The sequence below is a fragment of the Pleurodeles waltl genome, chromosome 8, assembly GCF_031143425.1.
Source record: "Pleurodeles waltl isolate 20211129_DDA chromosome 8, aPleWal1.hap1.20221129, whole genome shotgun sequence".
In the NCBI taxonomy this organism is placed as follows: domain Eukaryota; kingdom Metazoa; phylum Chordata; class Amphibia; order Caudata; family Salamandridae; genus Pleurodeles; species Pleurodeles waltl.
Window position 1 is genome coordinate 679,595,612 of NC_090447.1, and position 18,637 is coordinate 679,614,248.

At 44.6% G+C, this 18,637-nt stretch overlaps 1 protein-coding gene across 3 annotated transcripts in view; it reads left to right on the forward strand.

Annotated features, from left to right (window-relative positions):
* Positions 1-18,637, forward strand: part of NFKBIZ (NFKB inhibitor zeta) — a 331,222-nt gene that overhangs the window by 16,275 nt on the left and 296,310 nt on the right. The gene's annotated exons all lie outside the window — the stretch shown is intronic.

The following is an 18,637-nucleotide window of genomic DNA, read 5'->3' on the forward strand; positions in this document are numbered from 1 at the left end:
CATTACAGCTGCTCGCTGAGACCACTGGTTACCTGGCCCATGTGGGGATGGTGCCTCTGTAGATAACAGGCTTCTTCACTATCATACACAGGTATGGGGGGGATGATGTTTTCTTAGGGGGGGATCCTGAAGGGCAGATTAGGGTTTATCCTGCTGTGCTCCAAGTGTGCATAGTGACAGTAGGGTGGGACATTTTCCTGTGTTTCACTTTCTTTGTTACCATTTTGCTTCTAGTATGTTTCATCATGCTAATTATTGCATTTCATGCCATGTTATCTTGAACGTGGCTGATTCAATACATTTTATTGAACCATTTTTCTGCTTCTGCTTGCCTTTGCATGTGTGAGACTAAATGTAACTGAGAGAAAAGGATGAGATCTGATTCACCACGATTTCCCAGACAAGACATCATGTCATGCGCCTGGTTGCCAAAAATCGTCCCTGCTCTTGGGCAGAGATGAGGCACTGCTAGCTGTCCGGAAGCTGATTAGGTCGACAGTTATCACAGTGTGGAATAGGACTCAGTTCCCCACAATTCAGGTGATGCTGTAGCCCATATCCAGCAGCCTCATTGGTACAATAAGAGCCAACGCAACAGGGCCTCCATGACCAAAGCTTGAATTTCTGCAGGCGTTTGGTTTACTGTCTCTCGGCCAAGGTTGCCGTCTGGGTCTATTAGCGAGCTATTGTATAGTGCTTTTATGCGTCACATCCAAACTATCTGGTTGTACATGGTACAGTTGTTGTATCTGAGTTTGTTGATGTAGTTCCAAAGATGGGCACAGCTTTTTTCTTGTAAAATTTGATTTGGAGTAATTTTAGCCATTCTTTTTGCTCAGAATTTTTCTTTTCCTCCCAAGTTATTTTTGTATATATTTTGCGTATGGTAGCAATGATCTTTGCAGAGTTTACTGTGGGATTTAACTTGTGAGCATGGGTTGCCCTTCTTAAGGCTCTTCGTGTAGTAATAATGGCCCTGTTGTGCGGTTGTTGAGACTGCTCCTTCTTGAATGTCTTATAGTGTTATTGAGAGGCGCCGGGTTCCAGCAAATGATCCCTTAACTTGTTTATTAGGCCATCCCATCTGGGGTAGAAGTCTCCCTCAGAGTTGATGTTAAACTAGGGGATCACATCTTCCAGGCACTTTCCCACCTTGGAGGTATCTGATGTTCACCATTTGATTCTCCTGACTAGCTTGAATGCTTTGACCTGCATAGATCGGTCCACTTAGTTTTCTGCATTTGCCCTTCACTTGTTCCTTACTTTACATAATCAGTAAATACATGTAGTTGTGTCTTGTGTGTGTTTTTTGTACATTTTTTGTGTGGCTTTAAATAGCATGAAATTGACCAGGTATTGACTCCTTTGCAACAGGAGAGCCAGTACTACAATATTCACTGCACTCAGGGAAACTCATCCCATAATGCTTTGCAGGAATTCCTTTTACAACACGTTGTTGCCCATAACTCAGCCTGTGGTGGTCCTAGGGCAACGGGACCACCACCAAAACATTTAGAACTATGTGGTCTTTCTGTCCAGTCACACTTGGTTAGAGGGGGCCCAAAAATCATAGCCTCTTCCACCATTCAATGTATATTTAAACTCTTTTATGGCTTGAACTTTTGTTTTTACAGCTCAGGAGCTTGTGTTACAAAATCTTTGTATTTAATATTATTCTGACAGTCCTGCTAGGCCTGTAAATGTGTAATGCACTATGCTTTCCAGGGGGTGAAGAATGATAACTGCTCCAAGGCACAAGTAACTCAGACAAAAGGTACACCAGACCTCATGTTAGAAAGTAGCCTCTTTCTAGCATGTTTACCCCCATTTTTGGCCTGTTTGTCAGTGTGTTTTGACTGTCACTGGGATCCTGCTGGTCAGGAACCCAGTGCTTATGCTCTCTCTGGTTCCAAATTTGTCCTTACATACTGGTAACCCAGTATTTCACTCCAAATTGGCATACTGCCCCCCCCCCCCTTATAAGTCCCTAGTATATGGTACCTAGGTAACCAGGGCATTGGGGTGCCAGGGGATCCCTATGGGCTGCAGCATTACTTTTATAACCCATAGGAAGCCAATGCCAAGCTTTCACTGCAGCCCCAGCTGCTACCACCTCACAGACAGGCTTCTGCCCTCCTGGGGCTTGAGCAGCTCAATCCCAGCAAGGCAGAACAATGCAGAACTGACTGCTCCAGGACGCCTGCAAAACCGCAACAAAGTAGCAAGACGACTACCAGCAACATTGTAGCGCCTAATCCTGCTGGCTTTCCTGACTGTTTCCCGGTGGTGCATGCTCTGGGGGCTGTCTGCCTTCACCCTGCACTGGAAGCCAAAAAGAAATCTCCTGTGGGTCGACTGAATCTTCCCCCTGCTAACGCAGGCACAGAACTTCTGCATCACCGGTCCTCTGGGTCCCCTCTCATCTTGATGAGCGTGGTCCCTGGAACACAGGAGCTGAATCTAAGTGACCCCGACAGTCCAGAGGTCCTTCTGTCCAAATTTGGTGGAGCTAAGTGCTTGCCTCCCCACACCAGACAGTAATCCTGTGTACTGCGTGAACTGCAGCTGCTAGGGCTTCTGTGCACTTCTGCAAGGAATCCTTCGTGCACAGCATAGCCCAGGTCCCCAGCACACCGTCCCGCTTTGCTCAAGTCGCTGAGTTGACCACCCTAGCTGCAAGGTCGGGGTTAGGGTTTTTGGATGCTGCTGTGGCCCAGGAGGGACCAGGATGTCGCCACTTGGATGAGGAGACAGAGGGGGCGCCCAGCAAGTCAGGGAGCCCTCACAGAAGCAGGCAGCACCCGCAGAAGAAACTGAACAGGCACTTGGAAGAAAAGTGAACCGGAGTCCACCCGAAGTCACAAAAGGGAGTCCCACAACGCTGAAGGACTACTCAGAAGGTTGTGCACTGCAGGAAGGAGTGTCTGGAACCGAGGCTTGGCTGTGCACAAAGAAAATCCTGGAAGAGTGCACAGGAGCAGCTGCAAATCACGCGGTACCCAGCAATGCAGTCTAGCGTGGGGAGGCAAGGACTTACCTCCACCAAACTTGGACTGAAGAGTCACTGGACTGTGGGAGCCACCTGGGCAGAGTTGCTGAGTTCCAGGGACCACGCTCGTCATGCTGAGAGGGGACCCAGAGGACCGGTGATGCAGTCTTTTGTTGCCTGCGGTTGCAGGGGGAAGACTCCGTCGACCCACTGGAGATTTTTTTCAGAGCTCCTGGTGCAAGAAGGAGGCAGGCTACCCCCAGAGCATGCACCACGAGGAAACAGGCGAGAAAGCCGGCAGGATGAAGCGATACAAGGTTGCAGTAGTTGTCTTTGCTACTTTGTTGCGGTTTTGCAGGCGTCCTGAGCAGTCAGCGGTCGATCCTTTGGCAGAAGGTGAAGAGGGAGATGCAGAGGAACTCTGGTGAGCTCTTGCATTCGGTATCTGAAGAATTCCCCAAAGCAGAGACCCTAAATAGCCAGAAAAGGAGGTTTGGCTACCTAGGAAGGAGGATAGGCTAGTAAGATAGGTAAAAGCCTATCAGAAGGAGTCTCTGACGTCACCTGCTGGCCCTGGCCACTCAGAGCAGTCCAGTGTGCCACCACACCTCTGAATCCAAGATGGCAGAGGTCTGGGACACCCTGGAGGAGCTCTGGGCACCTCCCCTTTTCCTTTGTCCAGTTTTGCGCCAGAGCAGGGCTGGGGATCCCTGAACCGGTGTAGACTGGCTTATGCAGAGATGGGCACCATCTGTGCCCATCAAAGCATTTCTGGAGGCTGGGGGAGGCTACTCCTCCCCAGCCCTGACACCTTTTTCCAAAGGGAGAGGGTGTAACACCCTCTCTCTGAGGAAGTCCTTTGTTCTGCCTTCCTGGGCCAGGCCTGGCTGGACCCCAGGAGGGCAGAGGGGTTGGCAGCAGCAGCAGCTGCAGTGAAACCCCGGGAAAGGCAGTTTGGCAGTACCTGGGTACTATGCTAGAGATCCGGGGGGGATCATGGAATTGTCCCCCCATTGCCAGAATGGCATTGGTGGGATAATTCCATGATCTTAGACATGTTACATGGCCATGTTCGGAGTTACCATTGTGACGCTATACATAGGTAGTGACCTATGTATAGTGCACACGTGTAATGGTGTCCCCGCACTCACAAAGTCCGGGGAATTTGCCCTGAACGATGTGGGGGCACCTTGGCTAGTGCCAGGGTGCCCACACACTAACTTTGCACCCAACCTTCACCAGGTGAAGGTTAGACATATAGGTGACTTATAAGTTACTTAGGTGCAGTGGTAAATGGCTGTGAAATAACGTGGACGTTATTTCATGCAGGCTGCACTGGCAGGCCTGTGTAAGAATTGTCAGAGCTCCCTATGGTTGGAAAAAGAAATGCTGCAGCCCATAGGGTTCTCCTGGAACCCCAATACCCTGGGTACCTCAGTACCATATACTAGGGATTTATATGGGTGTACCAGTATGCCAATGTGAATTGGTAAATTTAGTCACTAGCCTGTTAGTGACAAATTTGGAAAGCAGAGAGAGCATAACCACTGAGGTTCTGGTTAGCAGAGCCTCAGTGAGACAGTTAGGCACCACACAGGGAACACATACAGGGCACATACTTATGAGCACTGCATGGCAGGGTCCCAGTGACACATAGACTAAAACAACATACATACAGTGAAATATGGGGGTAACATGCCAGGCAAGATGGTACTTTCCTACACCGCCCACAGTAGTCTGCGTTTAATGGTGTTGCCTTTTTTTTATCTCTGAACCCATTCTGTTGTGTTAGTAATGCAGGTATTCATTGAAGGACTTGACACAGTAGTATGAATCACAAACAATTCATTTTAATTGTCCTGGATCTGTGTTCCAGTGCCCTCAACAGAGCCTTGAGCTCTGCTAATTGTGCAGTGCAGTTCCCTAAGGTCTTTGTATAGGTATGCTGTGGATAGAATTCACCATCCTTCATGTAGCCACTGGCAAAGACGTCAGAGTATTCATGTTTAGTTCCTATTGCTGCTTTGGCTGAGCTATCCATGTAAATGATTGTATTATATTGTTCAATAGGCTAAGTGTTTGCTGTAACAGGGCATTCTAGTTCATATTGGAGAAATCCATGAGTTTGTAATTTAGGGTCAAAAACCTAATCAACATCAATGGCCGTCTGAGACATTGCCCATTTAATTCAACGTAGATGTAGTGCCTTGGCGTTAAGAATGCCAGCTTTTGTGAGAGCCTCAAGGGATGGGATCGGAGATAAGAAAATGTGTTTCCCCTGGGCCAGAGGTCTTTCTTATATGACAGCCATCTGAACCAATGCTATAAATTTTCTGTGGGAGCAAAACGTTGTTCAGCGGTGGGATACAGATGTGATTTGTATGCTATAGAGACAGTATCACCCTTGAACGTTTCATAGGTGAAACAGATGGTACTAGCTATTACTCTGACCAAATATGTTTTGTTGTCTCTTGTGTGTAAGTGTTTAGCTGCAAGTATGTCTTGTTGTAATGCTCTAAGAATGCATGTGTTCACCTGCCTAATATTTACTGGAAAATCAGGATGTATTAAATCATGTAATGGTTTAATGCGTTGTGCATAATCTGTAATGTATGTTTTGCCAAAGTTTAAAAAGCCCAATAATGACTGGAGCTTTTTGATCATGTTTGTGGTTGCAATTGTGTGCACTTTTCTAGAAAATTTCTAGAAATTGAGACACTAGGCTTTTGCCTTAGTCTGATAATTCGTATCCCAAAAATAGGAAACTAAGTAAGGCTATTTTTTTTTTTTAAATTACATTTGTAGCCTAATTTGGCAAACCCACAACAGTGCGGCTCACCTGTTTTAAATGTTGAACAAGATCATCATCGATAAGGTTTATATCATATATGTAGAACAATGCCTCAGGGTCATTGTTGTGTAAAATTTATGTTACAGAAGCTAAAAACAATCCTGAACTGTTTTTATACCCCTGTGGGGTCTGCAAAACTTTGGGCGAGCTCAAAGCAATAAAACTTGTTAAATCCCTACTTTCAGGCGCTATATTTTGGCAGAAGAAACCATTGAAAATATCAAAGTATTATTTTGTTTTGCACATTTTATTGTTAATAAGTGTCACACTGTGTGCATTTTGACTGGCAAATGTGTGTATGACTATTTAAATGTCTGTATTTTAAGACTATTCTATATGAATGGTCCAGTTTAGCTGCAGGCATCTACGGGTTGTTCATTGGTGAGACACAAGGTTCAATTACTCCCTGGTACTCTAGCTGTGTGAGGATTTCTCTCATGGGTGCTTTAGCTTCATGTTTGATTGGATATTGGGGTTGTGGTTGGGACCTAATTGGGTTATGGTAGGGAGAGTCTTTATCCCACCCTACATGGTTACAATACAGCGCGGGTGCCTGCGCCACTGTCCAATCACTAGTGCAAGCCTCGCTGAGCTTTACTGGAACTAGTGGCAAGAAAGATGGTTCAATTACCTCTTCCCCGTATGGGAGATTATAGACAAATTCTGGTGGCCTATCTTTTTCGGCCAATAAAATATCATAATGGGTATTTACACAATCTCAAAAGATAGCATCAGTTGTGTGCTCAATGCCTCCTTTTGCTCAATGATCCTTGGGGCTTCTTATACAAAGGTGTTTGTGTCTGAGAAATGTAGATAATTTGATTACTGCTTTAGATTTTGAATGGAAAGATTTTAAAGCATACCCATGCTTTTCTTACAATTTTTAAATCGAAGTTTAAGAGGGTGTAGGAGTGTTTACTGAACTATAATGTTAAATGCTGCTGAGAGGTCACTTAGGATGAAAGCCACCAAGTCCTGTTAGACTCTTTAGTTTAGTGCGTTTTATCTACCATTCTTCACTGTGGCTTCAGTACCTCCTGAATGAGCAGAATCTTGAGTGTTTCACTCTTTGTAGTTCTCTATAAGGGTGGCTGCCTTTGCTTCAGTGATCCATACTAGGAAAGGGATAATTGAGGTGGGCCAGAAGTTGTATGGAATGGAGGTGTCTGGATCTGACTTTTTGAATAACTGCATGTTTTAGAGTTTTAGAGCACTGGGATATAAGCTCTTTGTAAAGATGCATTAGTGATGTAGGTGATATCTTTGGTTAAAGGTGCAATGTCCACTTTTATTCTTTTGGGTAGTGTTGATCCAGGTGGTGTCTTTCTTTTTTTTTTTTTTTTTTTTTTTTTTTTTTTTTTTTTTTTTTAATCTCTCAAGGATGTTTTTGGCTGAAATTATCTGAGGAATTGGGAAGCCAGTGGGAAATAGTTGGTTGTTCACTAGAAAAGTTGAGGGAATCTTTAGAGATTCTTTTGTAAATATCTTGAATTTTCTGATAAATATGAGGCTAGTTTTCTGATGAATGTATGAGGCAAGTATATTGCTCATTGCTTGACAGGTGAAGTTTGTGAGTTTTGAGTATGTATTGAGAGGTGATAGCTCTTTGTAGATTTTGAAAAGTTCTATATGGGAATGTTCTCCTGAGGAGATGCAATCACTGCAAAAAGATTTCTTGGCGGCTCAGATTTTTCTCTTCAGTTTGGTGTGATGTGATTTACAGGCTAGTTTGTTGCATGTTTTAGTCAGTTTTGTTAAATCCTTGTGCCTTGTTTCAGTTGGCTGAGGTGTTGGTTGTACCAGGCTCTAGATCAGTTGTTTTCATAAACCCTTAGGTTTTTTTTGCTAAGTGATCAGGAACCATTTACACTGGAAGTAAACTATGTTCATAATATGATCTGTGTTAAGATGCCTAATTGATAAAGGGAAATTTAGTACAGTAAGGATAGGACATTTAGGCAAATGTTCTTGTTGTTCCTTCTTGATATTAGTTTCTTTGGGGCATGGTGCTTCACCTGGATTGAGGACATTGAATGTTCACACATAGCTTTATTCAGTTACTTTCAACCATAAAAGCAAACCACCAACAATTGAATAAAAAAAGAAAAAGAAGTTTAGTTAAAAAAAGGGATAAGAATAAAATAGAATAGCATATGTTCAACCTTAAAACACATAAAATTACATTCCATCAAAAATGCACCTGGCCCCCTAATATCTATCATTTAAATTAAACATAGGGTTTTATTTCAGTCTTAGGTCCATAGTTAAAATTTTAGCAGCTAAAACACTTTCCTTATTTTTTTTTCATATATATATATATATATATATATATATATATATATATATATATATATTTTTTTTTCCTTTTACCTTTTAAAATTTGTTCCTCATCGTCATTTTTCCCTAGGGAACTGATACGTATATGCCAAGCAGCTACAATATACTTACTAACCGCACAAGATAGAGAGAGGGAAGTATCCCTCATCATAATCCTCAAGGCAGCCATACAGTGTCTTATCCCCATATTTCTAAACACAGGGCGTAACCACTTCCGTCGCGCAATCATATATGCAGGGCATATAAACATAAAATGTACAATAGATTCTGAAGTGTGATTACAACTACAGGGGTGTGGAATTTATTAAAATATCTACTTGTCCAGGGGACAGGTTGCTTCTCAAATCTACTTGTCCTGTATAAAGATCTACTTGTCCCTTTGGTGCCATGTAGTGTGGCGCCAAATTATGGCAGCAATCTCATTATGTAAGAGCTCTGATAATAGCCTCTCTGATTATGCCAGGGCTACTACCACAGTAGGGCTTATATACATGCACTTTCAATCCCTACTGTAGCAATTTCCTTATTTTGCCACCTTTCTGCAGATCTGCATACTGGGGCTGGAGGAAGCAGTAAGCAATAGTTCCAGGGCTGGAATGCGTTTGAGTCTGCAAACCTACTAACCTGCATATTTTAAAGATTTTCACCAGCTTCTCTCTAATATTTTCCCATAATAAGAAAGGTTGGACATTTACTCCTGACAATGGCAGAATTAGAACTTCTTCCAGGGTTGAGAAGAAAGTGGCTGGAGGGAAAATGAACTTGCAAATGCTCAATAGATTTTCACATGAGCAAATCTACACATGCGTATTTACCCATGCTAAAATACAGTTCACAAATATTTTATATGGGTACGACATATACCATGGGGTGCACTTTTGCGACTTTCTTTAAGAATTTGGGGCCACATGTAGGTAGGTTCAGATTTGAGACTCGCAATTTGCGAGTCGCAAATCCGAATGTAGGATGGTGTCCCTGACACCATCTGTGATTCGCAAGGGCTTCGCAAATGCCCACCTCATGAATAATCATGAGGTGGGTCGCAATTTGCGACCCCCTTGCGAATGGCGGCCCTCACAGCGATGGTGGCCTGCTGGAGACAGCAGACCACCATGTCTGTGACTGCTTTTCAATAAAGCAGTTTTTTTTTGTAATGCAGCCCGTTTCCTTAAAGGAAAACGAGATGCATTACAAAAACGAAAAATGAAACGTTTTCGTTTTTTCAGAGCAGGCAGTGGTCCGCAGGACCACTGCCTGCTCTGAATTTTTTTTACAGTGACATTCACAATGGGGAAGGGGTCCCATGGGGGCCCCTTCCCTTTTGCGAAAGTGTTAGCACCCATTTGAAATGGGTGCAAACTGCGATTGGTTTGCGCCCGCGTTCGCAAAACAAGCCTACATTGCACTGCGAGTCGCAATTAGGAAGGGAACACCCCTTCCTAATTGCGAGTCGCAAAACTGGGTTTGTGCATCGCAATGTGCTTTTTGCACGTCGCAAAAAGCGAAAGTCGCTGTTTGCGACATGCAAAAAGCTACCTACATGTGGGTCTTGGTCCCTAATTAGGTCTGGTGTTAACAAAGACATTTTGTTTTTATTAAACTTCTATTTCTCTCTCTTTCGGCTGGCTTTACTGTGAGTAATCGCATTCTGCTTTTCCACAAGGAGCATATTGGCACACAAAGTAGTTTTGTTCAGTGTCATGAACTACAGTGGCAATCAGTGACGTAACGAAACTGGAGGGTGCCCCTTTGCAGAGAACATGGAGGAGCCCCCTCTCCAGACTCACTCAGGGCAGGTGCTGTGCTGAAGGGGCCCCCTGGAGGGCGGCTGCGGGGCCTTTGTTATGCCACTGGTGGCAACGTGAGCTTTTAGAGTTCAAAAACGTTTTGGTTTTTTTTTTGCCAGTGTTTGTTACAATGTTGAGGGCCTGGTAGCTCCCACAACAATAAAGTGTTACAAAAGCCATGTCAAAACAAGACACGCATTGATGAAACTAAAACACTTATAAAAAATATGTCAGATCAGTTGGCTTTGTCAGTGTTTGTTTACTTTCATGCTTCCCATAATCGTGTTGAAAATGGTTACACTGATTTTCCATTAGAAATATTTTTGGGAAATACTAGTATGCATCAAAACATTTTACGAAATGTCACTTCATTTGCATCTAATCAGAGAGCATTCTGGGAGCATTACACTTAGCCTCATAGCAAAAACTTTTCAAACATGTGTATACACGTTTTTTGTTTTTTTTTGTACTGGAACCAACGTCAGTAGTGAAGTGTGACCTTAAAACATTCATTTACAGCACTCACCCTAATAATGAAGGCTTTCAAATAATGAACCATAAATACAAGTTCGAACAGAATTATCTTTTGGAAACATTACCTCAACTGCAGAGAGTTCCACTCTCTGTAAACAGGCAGCCAAAGGGTTTGTGCTGCAGAGGGTTGGGCCTACTTGTCCCAAGGACAAAGTAAACATAAAAACTTGTTGCCCTTGACCCCAAACAAGATGTCCCGGGCGTCGGGCGATAGGAATTCCACATCCCTGCAACTAGGACAGGGATCGGATCTTGTAGTCAGACTCCGTGTACTACCGTAAGATTTAAGAGGCAGGCAACCATATCTGAACTGAATGTATAAACTCTTACTTAATGGGTCAACAATTGTATCCATAAATGGTTCCAGATACGGATACCATTTGAAATCAAAGAATTGTGAGGTCAATCTGCCGTGTGTTGAGCACATCAGGTAGTTTTCCCTGACATATATCCAGTAAACAGTTTTCAAATGGTTCTTCTGATCCTTCCTTATACTTTCTGGATGGCTCCAAAACTCACTAAGACTCAATCTATCAACCATTTTGAGATGTGATTAAACCAAGGAATGGTAAGAACATTTGGTCTATCTAGAATGTCTTGAATAGACTCCTTATATGTGGATAGCTCAGGGGTAGTCCATACACGGACCCAGAAAAGCAATGGACATAGGGCAATTACATCTGAGATGCATGACAGGCCAAGGTCCCAGAACATTGGCAGCAGTGGGGTATTACGAGGACAAGCCAAAGTTGACCTTATAAAGTTGTTTTCCCCCACTGCCAACTTGCCAGTGTTTGAGGACCCCCAGATTTCTGCCCCATAGACCGCAGCACTCTGTGCCTTAGCTCGATAGATTTTAATGGTTGGAGTAATCACTCTCTAAGAGGTAGACTTGTGGAAGCGTAGAATAGCCCCAGATCTCTGGGCCAAAAGAGCTAAACTCTTATCGATTTGGGCCCCCCAATGCAGATTGTTGCTAATTCTCACCCCCAAATAATCTATGGAGCTTACCATGCCTAGGGGGGTTCCTTTATAGAAAATTGAATATCTCTTAGTGGGGCCACAGCCCAGGGTCATAAGTTTAGTTTTGCTATGATTAAGTTCAAGTCCATAGTCACCACAAAACGAACTAAACTTATCCACAAGTACCTGGAGACCCATAGGAGTTCTGGAGATCAGGAGGGAATCGTCAGCAAATAGCAAAATTGGAATTTTGTGGTTATTCAAGGATGGAGCATCATTTTGGCAGTTGGTAACGACTTGCACCACCTCGTTAATAAACAATGTAAATAGAGTTGGGGCAAGAACACAGTCCTGGCGCACTCCTCTCCTAATATCTATTTTGTCGGTGAGTTCCCCCGATTGCCCCATCTAACTTGTGCAAATGTTTTTTCATGTAACCTTTGAATTAAATGCACTAAATTTCCTGGGATACCGATTTTGTTTAGTACTCCCCATAGTTTCTCTCTTGGGACAAAGTCGAACGCAGATCTTAGATCTACAAAAGCACTATAGAGTTTTTGCTTAAATAGGGTGACATACTTCCAAAATAGTAATGACAGCCTGAAGACTTGGTCCATGGTGTTAGTTTTAGGCCGAAAGCCGGCCTGTAAGGGGGATAGAATTTGATTATCCTGAATCCAATCAGTAAGCCTATCTAAGACGTGCTTAGCAAACGTCTTCTGAAGGATATCGATAAGGCTGATTGGTCGATAATTTGCAGGTGAACCTACATCACCCTTTTTTTTAATCAGAATTATTTATGCACCACGCCAAGAATCTGGAATAGGGCTACCAGCTGCTATGGCCTTAGACAGTAAGTTAATATACCATGCCCATATCTTTGGTTCTGATTTAAACAGGTCCCCTGGAATCTTATCTGGACCAGGGGCTTTAGCTGGCCTCAGAGAATTAATTGCAGCTGTTGTTTCGGCTAAGGTAAAAACAATGCTCTCAGTTGAAGTCTTGGTAACAGCCCAACACTCATCATATCCAGGGACCTCCAGAGCTTGCGGTGCAGGCAGAGCATAAATTCCAGAAAAATAGGACACCCATCTTTCGGGCTGAATATACATACCAATGTCATCATTACCCCTTTTCGAGCTGGAGGTCAACAGCCGCCAAAAGGAACTATCATCTTGATGTATAACTGCTTCAAGCAGCTTCTGCCATATCTCATTATCACAGTCTTTTTTTGCTTGTTTCATGGCATTGGCATACCTACGTCAGGCCTCTTTAATAATCTCTTGGGTAGAGTTTTTTACAGCCTCATTTAAATTAGATCTTGCTCGCACACAATCCTGATTGTACCAATCCCTACAAGGGATGTCAACAGGTCTCGGTTTAGAAGGGATTTCCCTATAGAAGATACCCTGTAGGGAATCCACCAATTTATTGTGGATAGTCATAATAGGAATATCAGAGACTTCTTGTTCCTCGTAATCTACAAAAAGTTTAAAAAAAATTAATATATTTCCCTAATCAAGTACGGGTTGGATTCAACCTTCGGCCAACAGACCCGAGAACGTCTATGATTCAGGTAAGGGAGTGGGACGTTAGTGATCGTTGTGTGCTGGACTCTTAAAAATGCATGGTTGGTCAGTACAAGGCATTATGATCACTGTCCAGGCGAGGTAATATTTCCATGTCCAGTGGACTTGACCATAGTCTAATGTCCACCAGAATATAATCAATAGTACTAAAGGAAAGCCCTCGCTTGAAAGTAATAGCACGCTCAGGATCTGATTTAGTGTGGCCATTACATTCTCTCAGGCCATTTTTCAGACAAAGGGAAGACAATTGAGATGCAACACGGGAAGCTGGCAGAGACGCCATTTCCTTGGATTGGGGAATACCCCAATATTCGTCCTCCTCAGTAGTCAGATTGCTGATGGTATTGTCCAACACAAAAGAGCAATTAAAGTCACCAGCTATAATCAGAAAATCTGAAGAGTCCAAAAGCTCTATATAATCCGTCAGCTGGGTGAGAACAATTGATTCTGACCCACGGGGAACGGATCTTGCATAAGTATTCAAAACTATCATCCTAAATCCAGGTCGGAATGTGAGTTGCACACCCAGCAGATCATAGGAATTAAACTTTATCATAGCGTGGTCACATTCTAGCTTGTTGTTCAATAAAATCATTAACCCTCCTATCTGTCTTCCAAAGCCACCAGAAGCAGGTTGGGCAGCAGAAAAATAGGTTGTAAAGCCTTGAATGGATATCTGTTCTGCAGTCCAAGTTTCCTGAAAAAGACATATCTTGTTTATTAACAAGGCTTACCCATTCCGGGTCACCCAACTTTAACTTAATTCCTGCAACATTCCAAGATATAATATTGATTTTGGGAGGCGTAGATATTAACTTAGTTCTCAATAGAGAGGCAGTAGATGGAGTCCCTGTAAATTGACACTCATCGTTTACTGTTTTAGGAAGTACTGTGCAGAGGGCAATCAGTCAGTCAGTCCAGTTCAGAAAGTAAGGGGGAAGGGTTCTCAGATTTAGATGTTAGAGTTGTCTGAAGAAGGAATAACCCCAGCTACAATAGTTCCAGATGTACAGCATCCTCTGCATGACAAGACCCCAGGCGGCTGACTACTAAGTCTAAGGTTCGATTTCCTACCTGAACCTAATGTACCTGTCCGTGTGTCGAAGGCCAGGAGATCATTGACTAGACTACTATCATTAAAAAGAATCGAAATATAATCAAATTCCGACCCTAACTGATTATATCTATGGACCTCGCATATATCAGACCTAATTACAGAGAGACAGTTCCTCTGGGAGCGTATCCAATGAATGACTTTATTAGTTAGAGAGTCACTCGACTCTCTATTGCCCTGAGGTAGCTTTGGCACCCTAGTCAAATATATAATGGCATCTTCCCTCCTCCTTCTTGACCTTCCCTTAAAGTCACGGGTCTGTAAAAATGTCAAATTGTCAGGGTGTGTAGCTGAACGGGGACTAGCACGACAACTTGCTGCAGAAGGCATTCCACCTGGGTTGAACTGAGAAATTTTAAAACAGGGAATACCTTTGTCCCCCCTTCCAGAGGTGGATCCACACTTGTTTGCGCCTAATTTTGGAACTCGCTCATTGATGGTAGACATGGTCTGACAGACAGACCTGCCATGCCTTGGAGAGCTGCCATTACTTCCCCTAACGATATTGTGTGTCGAAAGAGATGTCGATTTGTCACCTAAAGTAAAGAAACTAGGTTTTTTGGTTTCCAGCAGTGAATCAAAGGAAGGAACAGACTCAAACGGCATAATGCAATTACAACCAGACTTTTGATCATAAAGTCCAGAAATTTTGTTCATCAAAGATACCAGCAGACACTTAACATCATCTAGTTTCTGAGAAATGATAGCTAACTGAGAAGCTTCGTTGTTGCCCATCTTCCTATCCGGGGAGTCTTTGTCAGTTCCTTCTGCGAATAAGGTTTGTAAATGTCCAGGACTTACAGAATTAGAGGATGAAACCGAAAACCTATTAGAACAGGGAATGGTAATAAGAGGCGGAGACGTGCACTTCGAAGAAGGTGCACCTTCTACAGGTAAACATCCATTTGTTTCCACCAAAGATAGTGAAGTCTCCAAAAGTGAAGAAATTACACCCTGGGAGTGAGGTGGAGGGTGTAGATCCGCCTTGACCTCTACTCTATGCATCTGTGTTTTTTTCTTAAAGAGATCAGGAATCTTTTTTGAAGGGATGGTGTCCATTATAGAAGGGCCAGCAACCGAGGGACTCCTCAGTATTGCCTCAACCTCTTCAAACAATGAATCAATTGTTTTGAATTGCTGTAGATTTGTGGTAGAACATCCGTCCAATTTCCCAACAGAACGTTTTTTGGGTTTTTTAACCCGAGAGTGGGATACTGATACATCATCGGCCTTCCTCTTCCCCATATCGTCTTTCCGATGGCCCGGCTAAATAATTTCAAACACTTCTGGAAGAATGGCCCAGCCCTGGTTCCTACTTTCGAGTGCAAATGGTATCGGGGGGGGAAAAGAAGCCCCTAGGAACAAGTGGTGATAAAGACTTGCTCCACTGGCCCTTTTAATGCCGGATAAAGCTTGTGATCAAATAAAACTAGTCAGACTTAACAGACAAGATTCCTGAAACCTCTAGACCAAGTCCAAATAGCAGAACAAACAAAACTTTAGGTGGGTGGCCCAGCCCAGGCTCCTCCTGGCGATGACGGGCGCAAGACGGGCCCGGGCGCGTCCCGTGGGCGGGAACGCGGTAGTTCAAATTTAAAGGGATCCTGCCCTTGGGATGAAATTAAAGGGCTCCTGCCCCTTCCAGAATGCCGCCGCCGCCTCCCTTCTCAGAGCCGCGCTTCCCGCAGGGCGGGAACGCGGTGGTTCAAATTTAAAGGGCTCCTGCCCTTGGGATGATATTAAAGGGCTCCTGCCCTTTCCAAAATGCCGCTGCCGCCGCCTCCCTTCTCAGAGCCGCGCTGAGGACATTGGAATAGAGAATCATGGGTGTGTGGTTGGTCCAAGAAATTGGTGTGATATTGTAGGAAAGTACCATCTTTCTTAGCATGTTACCCCCAATTTCTACCTGTTTGTCAGTATGTTTTGCCTGTCTCACTGGGATCCTGCTGGTCAGGACCCCAGTGCTCGTAGTTTGTGGCCTAATGTGTGTGTTGTCAGTAGTGCTGAACTGTGTCACTGAAATTCTGCTAACCAGAACTTCAGTGCTTATGCTCTCTCTGCTTCCAAATTAGTCTCTATAGTTTAGTGACTTCATATTCCAATTCCAGTTGGCACACTGGACCCCCCCCCCCTTATAAGTCCCTATATGGTACCTTGTACCCAGGGCATTGGAGTTCTAGGAGATCCGTATGGGCTGCAGCATTTCTTTTGCCACCCATAAGGAGCTCAGACAAACCCTTCCACAGGTCTGCCACTGCAGCCTGCGTGAAATAGTGCAGACACTATTTCACAGCCTTTTTCACTGCACTAAATAACTTATAAGTCACCTACATGTCTAACCTTCATTTTCTGAAGGCTAGGTGCAAAGTTACTAAGTGTGAGGGCACCCTTGCACTAGCAAAGGTCCCCCCACGCTGTCCAGGGCCAATTCCCCGGACTTCGTGAGTGCAGGGATACCATTACACGTGTGCACTACATATAGGTCAATACCTATATGTACCATCACAATGGTAACTCCGAACATGGCCATATAAGGTGTCCAAGATAATGGAATTGTCCCCCCATTCCAAATCTGGTATGGGGGCAATCCCATGCATCCTGGGGGCCCCACTATGGACCCCAGTACTGCCAAACCAGCTCTCTCAGGCTTGCACTGCAGCTACAGCTGCTGCCACATCACAGACAGGGTACAGCCCTCCAGGGGTCTGAGCAGCGCACTCCCAGGAAGGCAGAACAAAGCATTTCCTTTGGGAGCAGGGTGTTGCACCCTCTCCCTTTGGAAATAGGTGTTACAGGCTGTGGCGGGGTAGCCTCCCAGAGCCTCTGGAAATGCTTTTAAGGGCATAGATGGTGCTTTCCTTGCATAGAACAGTCTACACCGGTTCAGGGACCCCCAGTCCCTGCTATGGCGCGAAACTGGACAAAGGAAAGGGGAGTGACCACTCCCCTGTCCATCACCACCCCAGCGGAGGTGCCCAGAACTCCTCCAGTGTGTCCCTGGCGTTAGCCATCTTGCTTTCCAAGTGGAGACACCTCTGAGCGGCCATTGCCAGCAGGTGACGTCCGAGACCTTTCGTGATAGGTGCATACCTGGTTAGGTAGCCAATCCCTCTCTCAGGGCTATTTATGGTCTCTCCTGTGGGATCCTCTTCAGATTCAGCTTTTAAGTTTACTGCAGGAATCCTCTGCAACCTCTGCTTCCTCTACTTCAGCTTCTGAATGTCAGATCAAACGCAGACTGCTCCAAAGACCACTGTGACCCTGCAGCTTCAACTCCAGCCAGCTACTGCAAGAGTTTCCAAGGTGTGCATGCTCTGAGGACTCTCTGCCTTCACCCTGCACCAGAAGAACCGAAGGAATCTCCAGTGGAGCGACTGAGTCACTTCCTTGCTCCAGCAGGCACCTTCCAAGACAACGGGCGGTTCTCTGGAACACCTCTCCTGGCAACAGGCGTGCTCCCTGGAACACAGGCAGTGGACCCCTTCGACTTAGACTGTCTTAAGCTCCAGCTGTCCAAATTTGGTGGAGCTAAGAGCATTCCTCCCTGTGTCAGACAGTACCCCTGTGTATCGCGTCTTCTGCAGTTCTTTGTGCACAGTGTAGCCCACGTCCCCCGCATTCCATCCTGTGACCCACAGCTCCTTGAGTTGTTTGGCGGCGTGGGATCCTTCTGTGTAGTGCTGCGACGACCACACTTTGCAACTCCCTTGCCCCCATGTCATGGGTCTCCTGTGGTTACTGACTGGTCTTCTGAGGGATCTCTGAAGTGCTGAGAGCCCCCTCTGTCTCCTCAGTCCGAGTTGAGACCCCCAGGTCCCTTCTGGGTCCTGGCAGCTCCTCTTTGACACAAAACAGGTTCTTGCGTGAACCAATGCTTTTTGGCTTAATTCAGCGACGCAACCCGCCTGCATCCAACAACTCGATGTGGGACATCTCTTGCACCAAGCAGAAACCCGCATCTATATTCTTTGGTGCTTTTCTGTACTTTTTTTCTAACCAGAGAATCCACTTTTGCACCTTCGTCCAAGTGATGCAGGGGCTCCTATTCTTCCTGGACTCTTCATCGCCTTCTGGACTTGGTCTCCTCTCTCCACATGTCTTCAGGTTCAGGAATCCATTGTTGGTTGCTTGCAGTCTTGGTTGGTTCTTGCATAATCACGACTTGTAGTGTGTTCTGAGGTAACTTGCTGTACTTTACTCCTGCTTTCCTGGGCTCTGGGGTGGGGTACTTTACTTACCTCTGGTGTTTTCTTACACTCCCAGCGCCCCTCTATACACTACACTTGCCTAGGTGGGAAACCAACTTTCTCATTCCACTATTTTGGTATATGGTTTGTGTTGCCCCTAGGCCCATTGCAATCTATTGTGTTTTTCACTGTTTGCACTATTCTCTAACTGTTTACTTACCTGGTTTTGGTTACTAGTGTATATATTGTGTATAATACTTAGAAGGAGTATTGCCTCTAAGATATT